Raw genomic sequence first — 7435 nt, forward strand, 5'->3', positions numbered from 1 at the left:
ATACTTGTGCCTTTTTGTGCACAGACACACATACACTCACCTCACAGTGTTGGTTTTGGTGGCATGATCAAATGGCTCGAGGGAAACTCAGAGAGAAGGCAGCTGTGACCCCTTTGGGACCCCCAGCCATCCCTTCGCCTCCCATAATCCAATGTTATCGAATCTGAATAAAAAGAGCCTTCCCTAAATCACTAAATTGTTGAACACCTTTAAGCATTTAACAGTGTTATAGTTTAAGTATGATGCTGGTCCTTGTGTGAATTGATATGACTGGTAATGTATGATTTTTGTATTTCAAGACTGTTGCATTGCCTGTATGTTTGTAAGAAGACATGATTAATCTTTGGAAAGAACAAAAAAAACAACATTTTTACTAACTTGTAGTCTTCTTTGCTGATAGATGTGTGGCAGTATCTTCTTTTGGAATGTGAACCAACGCAATAAAAAGTCACACGTGGTCAAGAAGTGTTGTCTCAGTGTTTCTCTGCTAAGCACACACGGATAGTAAAACTGTAGCTCTCAACTGTATTATTATTGTTATTACAAGGTTAAAGTTCAAAAGTTAAATCATTAAGGTTCACAATGATGTGTGTTTAGATAACTGACAGAAACATTAAACTAATACAACATTAAAATGTTGTTAAAGGTTTTGAACTGTGGCTAAGAGTGGTAGCAATATATTTTCGACATTTGCATTTACATACAATTCTGTGGCATTTGATTCAACACAGACTTTTGCCACACACACACACACACACACACACACACACACACACACACACACACACACACACACACCAGTATTTCAGGTGTCCAAAAAGTCGGCAATCTTTATTGTTATTTCCTCATCCTGATCTGTCCCTTTTCATGCAGAGGAACTACTTGAGTAAACTATACTATACTTCTTTTTTATTCTACTTTATAGATGTACCCAGATCTTTTAGTTATTACTTGCAATACCACATATTAGAAACACTCTGTTACAAGGAAAGGTAAAAGTAAAAGTACTCAAGGAAAAGTACAAGGAATTAGCATCAAGATGTACTTGAAGTACCAAAAGTAAAAGTACTCACTAAGCAAAATGGCCCATTTCAAAATAATGTACATTATATTACAGGATAATAGTGATGCATTAATGTGTAAGCATCACTAATGTTGCAGGTAAACATGGGGCTAATTACTTTTTATACTTTTTAATAAATTGTGAATTTCATGCAAAGAATAAATAAAAAGTTTAATCTTAACCTATAAAAATGCATCATAATTTATTTGCTGATTACATTTTGAATAATCTTAATCTGCAAAGCAACAAGTAACGTGAGCCTTGTAAATGTAGTGGAGTGGAAAATACAACAAGTATTAGAATAAGGTAGAAAATAGAAATACTCAAGTGAAGTACCTTTCTAATTGTACTTAAGAACAGTACTTGAGTAACTGTACTGACTTTAAATGTTGCTATTAACATCATTTGCCATCATATTCAGATCTATAGATTTACATTTGACCTAATCTGCATGTTTTTGGACTGTGGGAGTAAACTAATGTTAATACAGGGAGACCATGCAAACTCCACTGTGGAAGTATTACATTAATGCAATCTCTAAATCCTTCAGTGCATAGGGTTTTACTTGTTTGACAACTGAGAAAATATAGAAAATAGGTTTATTCGAATAGAGTTAGGATTGATTCTTGAGGACTGATGGAAGGTTGAGAGGATTATGCATAAATCACCACTATGGGGCAGTATTGTACAAGGTATTTTTATTCCTGGACCCATTAGTTCTCTCTTCTATCAAACGTTGGATTGAACAAGGTTAAAAAGTGCAGATCACAGGGACAAAATAGGAACTGAGCTTATATGTATTTGCGTGGCTGGATGAGTTTGGTATTTAAAATTTGGTCATGTGGAAAAAGTTTGTGACCCTGCAGCCAACGGTCAAGCCTACCAAGAACCGCCCACTGGCAGGAGCAAACTATTTCGTTTTACAGCTAAACTGCACACTAAAATGTGTCTGAAAACATTTGAGGAGAAAAATAGGCAATGCTGAAACATAACCTTGATTTGTAACTTAATCAGTGCTGCATCGTATGACAGTTTGATCGTAGGTCATGAGCTCATGAGCAGCGCTTGACAGCTGCGCTAGAGACTCCTCGGCTCTGGTTGGTTGTTATTCTTTGGACGCGGTGAAATCTTGTAAATGCTATTAGGAGCACTAAAAGTGCATCAAAGAGCAACTGGTATATAAAAAGTTAAATTTAGATTATGTGAAGACAAACGTGCCAGAAATTCATGTTTGTAATCAACGGTAATACAAACCTCTGTATGGTTTCATTTAGACCCGATACTTCCTCACATACAGCTGCTCCTGGCTCCAAGCTCATTGCTTTGGGGCGCCACGTCGTAATTGTAGGCAACTTTGTCCGACTGGGGCAGTGTGCTGTCTGATACGGTGGTCAGTGGTACTGGAGCTCCACAGGGAACTGTTCAGTCTCCCTTCCTGTTCACCTTGTACACCACTGACTTCCAGTACAACTCAGGGTCATGCCATCTGCAGAAGTTCTCTGATGACTCTGCAGTGTTCGGGTGTATAAGAGATGGACGGGAGGAGGAGTACAGGGCAGTAGTGGATGACTTTGTGGAGTGGGCCGGTAGAAATCACCTGCTTCTGAACGCGGCCAAGACCAGAGAGATGGTGGTCGACTTCAGGAGGAAGACGACGTGTCCACAACCGCTGAGAGTTCTGGGAGAGGATATGGACATGGTGAAGGAGTACAAGTACCTGGGTGTCTCAATCGACAACAGACTGAACTGGAACACCAACATCAACGCTGTGTACAAGAAGGGGATGAGTCGACTCTTTTTCTGAGATGTTTTATCAGTCTGTTGTGGCCAGTGCGCTGTACTTCTCCGTAGTCTGCTGGGGGAGCAGCATTGGAGCCGGAGACACCAACAGACTTAACAAACTGATTAAGAAGGCCGGGTCCATCATTGGCTGCAAACTGGACAGTCTAGAAAAGGTGGTGGAGAGGAGGACACTGAAAAAATTATTATCCATATTGGATAACCAGGACCACCCTCTCCACCACCTACTGCAGGGACAGCGGAGCACTTTCTCCAACAGAATGATCCAGCTCCGCTGTCATAAGGACAGATACAGGAGAACATTCCTGCCTACTGCAATAAGAATCTACAATAAATCACCTCTGGCCAGATCAATCTACAACTATAACACTGTTACTGTAGTTGTTTGTTTCGTTTGGTTAAATCGTAGCACTACTGTTTGGTTAGTTAATTTAATATTATTCTATTTCATTGTATATATTGTGCATTTTTATATTTAATATTTGTTACTTTGATTGCTTTACCTGTATCATAATGCTGCTGTAGCGAAACTTTCTTCTCAACTCCCATCTTCTCTAATCAGGACTTTTGCAGCTAGACAGAATTTGTAAAAGTTGGTATAAAGTACATTCCATGTGTGTCGGATGCCATCGGACAAACAACTGATGTGCTAAAACGATTGAAACACAGTATGCAAAACTGATTACTCATTGACACTTTCACTGCTGAACGGGATTTTGGAAATTAACCAGAATCTTAAACACGAAAGACTGAAATCTGTTGTGACTGAGACGACCTTGGACTTTTGGAAAACTCTGACAGTGGAAGTATATCATGATACCAAACTGACTGCATTAACTCTGCGTTCCAAATCATTTGGATTTTTATTTTTAGTACATACTGCAGCTGCCCTTACAAAGTATTTACTATCACAGTCAGCATGGGACATCCTTCTTTCTTCATTGCATCTTGAACTTTGACCATCTTGCTCATATGTCCGTGGCGCAGAGGATTGTGGGTTGAGAATAGCCAGAAAAGCATGGTGACTTGATATACTGCAAAATACGACAGGATGCAGTGGGACATCCTGGTATTTTTGGCATACTGCATTTGACATACTATGTATTGGGGCTACTTAGTCTTTTTCTGGCATACTATCCAGTATGGTAGTAGGGGTATTGGAATGCACAGCAAGACTATTGCCTGTCATCAGTGACTCATTAGAAAGACGAGTTTCCACAAGCCAGACGTTTAAGGGGTTGTGGCAAACAAGGAATGTCAACAGGCCCACTGAGTTGAGTTGCTGCAATATATGGAATTGGGTGTGTCTGCTTGTGCATAATTGTGATGTGGCTCATGAGAGCAGTGCAGCTGTTAGGACTTGGTTTGACTAGTTGGGAACACTGAAGCTCCATGGGGGGATTTATCTTGCTGCTGCTCAGGGCAGACGCCCCTCGATTGCAAATCTCCCTGTAGAGTTCACTAGTTTCTGCCAAAATGAAGATGTAAATCCATTTTACATTCAACTTCAGGATAATACTTGGAATTAGTTGTCAGTGTTTATATTTTTTGCATTTTCAAGCATGTCAAAGAAAAAGAAAACATGCAATTTGATCCAAGGCCTCTCACACTCAGGTCATATCGAGCAGTACATCACATGGTGAGCTACATTTCTGCAATATACAGTCTTCAAAAAACATCTTGATGAAAAGCTCACAACACGCTCTGCAACCTCACAGACACACACACAAAAAGCACACTCATATGGTCACAGACCACTGTCACAACGTTCACTTCCTGTATGGAAACCATTTCTTGAGTGGGTATGTCTGTGTGTGGGAGAGCTGGCCAGGTTTAATCTTCACACTTCACATACATGGTTCACTTCTGCAGTGTCATACGCAGAAATTTGCTTTTACTCCTTTTTGTTGCTGCAGTAACATTAAATGAAAGCTGCAGTTTAGACTTAAGGAACTTACATCGAGACAGAACAGCAGATGCAGGTACTCACTACCGGTAAGTAAGTGTAGTTATTATATTTATCATAATGTATCTGGCTTTGGAAAGGATCTGATATTCTTTACGATTCTTATTAGCACTCTTATTCATGATTCAAGAATCACATGTTTGTATAGTTGATCTTGTGACATATTGTTGTGTTATTGTTTGTTACATATACAGGTGTTCCTTTCAATTTGTTAGTCTGCGACTTATGGTTATATCTGCCTATTTTGGCTGGGACACTTGAAGAGAAGACTTAATCTCGGGAGACCTTTTCTGGTTAAACAAAGTAACATTTTTTTTTATATTAAAACATGATGTTTACAGTGAATTATCTTTGTGTCTAGGTGGGATGGAGGATTTTCGTAATTATTTGGCCATTTACTGGATGTTTTCTGTGATATGTTGCATGTTCTGGATTTTCTCACCAGCAGGTAAAATGTATTTACATCACCTTTACTCTGACAATGAATATGAGCTGATAGTTTGACAATTTTGGAAATACATTTATTCTCTTTCTTGCTGAGAGTTAGATGAGAAGATTGACAGTAAATGTGAAGCTTACATTTTTTTTAAATTACATTTTTAAGATTTTGTTACCTTCAGACAGAGTCAGACTAGCAGTTTACCACTGTTTCCTGTCTGTATACTAAGCTAAGCAAAGCGGGTGCTGGCTGTAGCTTCACATTTAACAGACATTATGAGAGTGGCATCAATCTTTTCATCCAACTTTTATGTAGTATCTCCAGTAGTATGAAATGTAATGGTGGCAACATGGTTATAGTGAAAATTGAATCTAAAATTGATGTTTCTAACACAGAAGGAAACACCATCTCAGAGGTGGTTGGCAGTAAAGTGGTCCTGCCCTGTAAGAACGAGTCAAACAGCACGCTCTATCACCTGACATGGAAAATGAACGGGGTTATCCTGTTCGGCTTCAACCCAGAGATACCCTTACACGCCAGTAAAGAAGCTCTTCGCCTGAACATAAATATGTCGGAAAGCCAACCGTACCCACTGGTCATTAAGAGTGTCCAAAAGTCTCATACAGGAAACTACACCTGTGAGATCAACACGGACAAAAGAAATCAAGAGCGCAAGTGGGAGCTAATAATTACAGGTGAGCTAATCAGTCCTAAAATAAATTGGATGAAACGTAATCCCTGTGGCAACAGCCAAAGGAAATAGGAAGTAAAAAGGAACAGAGTGAATGTGAGGTTATTAAAGACAACAGGGCCAACTGTTTCTATACAATACCTCCATGGACAACACACACACACACACACACACACACACACACACACACACACACACACACACACACACACACACACACACACACACACACACACACACACACACACACACACACACACACACACACACACACACACACACAAACTGGATAATCTACAGAGTAAAGACAGATGAAACAATAGTGCCTGGGGTATTTCTAGATGCCACAGGGCATGCGTGCTCCACCTCAACTTCCTTTATGAAACGCTGAACTTCCACATGCAAAATCTATAGATGACTTTGAGCTTAATTTAACAGCATATTACACTTATGGTGAGTTTAATTCTGTTTGTTTTTTCCAGCCCCAGAGCTCAAGAAAGCTGGAAACATGCTAGTGATTGCTGTGGCATCTATTGTTCCTTGTGTGTGCTGCCTGATCTTTATATTAGCTTGGATCATTCTGCATAGAGTCCGCAAACAACGTACCAAGTGAGTTGCATCCAGTCATTGTTTAACACGTGATTCTATGCTCATGAAGACGCATGTCTAGTGGCATTATACTGCTTGAATATAAAAATGAAATGCCAAAATTTATATAAAAATAAATGTCACTCTCTTTCAGGGATCACTCTCCAACTGCAGAAATGGTAAATATAATAATTATCAGCTTGTCATTTGAGATATTCACAGTAAATTAGATAAAGAGAAGTAAAAGGCAACTCCTATTACAATATGTTCTTCAGAGATACTGAGATTAAATTTAGCTACAGTTATACTGTAAGCCAAAGTGTGCAATTTTTTATTTTTGTTCTTTCCTTTTTTTTCCTCAACAGCAAGAGAAAGAAGAAGATATTTATGAAAACTGTCTGGAAATTGATGTTAGTCAATGTCGTGGCTACAATCAGCCTCACCGTTATAAACACAGGACTCGCTGATATCAAGTGCAGTACAAAAATCTAAAAGAGAAGGGGACTACAAAAGGGAAGGGAGTAATGGAAGTGGGTACATGAGGGAAACTGCTCATTTCATATCAACCATCTTTTCTGGAATACAAACAAATCTAAAAATAGGATTTTCCACATTCTCTGTCCAAGTTATTTTCACTCTTGATAATTAATCCACTTGGACTCAAAGAGGAAGTAATTAGAATTTAGGGGTAAAAGTGATGTGGCTCATGAGTGCAGCTGTTTGGACTCGGGCTGACTAGTCGGCCACACCTGCTTTAGATAAACCAGCCAAAACTGGTGCATTTCAGTTGTTATATGTTCTCGACTAATGATGGGTGACACAAAATAAACTTGAGAGAAAGCTGCCATCGTCTAAATGAAAATGCAAACTGCCATATGCCATTTTCAT

The 7435-nt window shown here is 39.1% G+C and overlaps 1 long non-coding RNA gene across 1 annotated transcript; it reads left to right on the forward strand.

Moving 5' to 3' along the window:
• Window positions 1-5876: 5876 nt before the first annotated feature.
• Window positions 5877-7224, forward strand: LOC137868237 (uncharacterized). The gene is made up of 4 exons (XR_011102207.1): window positions 5877-5963; window positions 6442-6568; window positions 6702-6726; window positions 6913-7224. It is a non-coding gene; the product is annotated as an uncharacterized lncRNA (long non-coding RNA).
• Window positions 7225-7435: the final 211 nt, after the last annotated feature.

Source organism: Cebidichthys violaceus, unplaced genomic scaffold, assembly GCF_023349555.1.
Source record: "Cebidichthys violaceus isolate CVI_PGR_0920_01 unplaced genomic scaffold, fCebVio1.0.p SCAF_11, whole genome shotgun sequence".
NCBI classification, from domain to species: Eukaryota; Metazoa; Chordata; class Actinopteri; order Perciformes; family Stichaeidae; genus Cebidichthys; species Cebidichthys violaceus.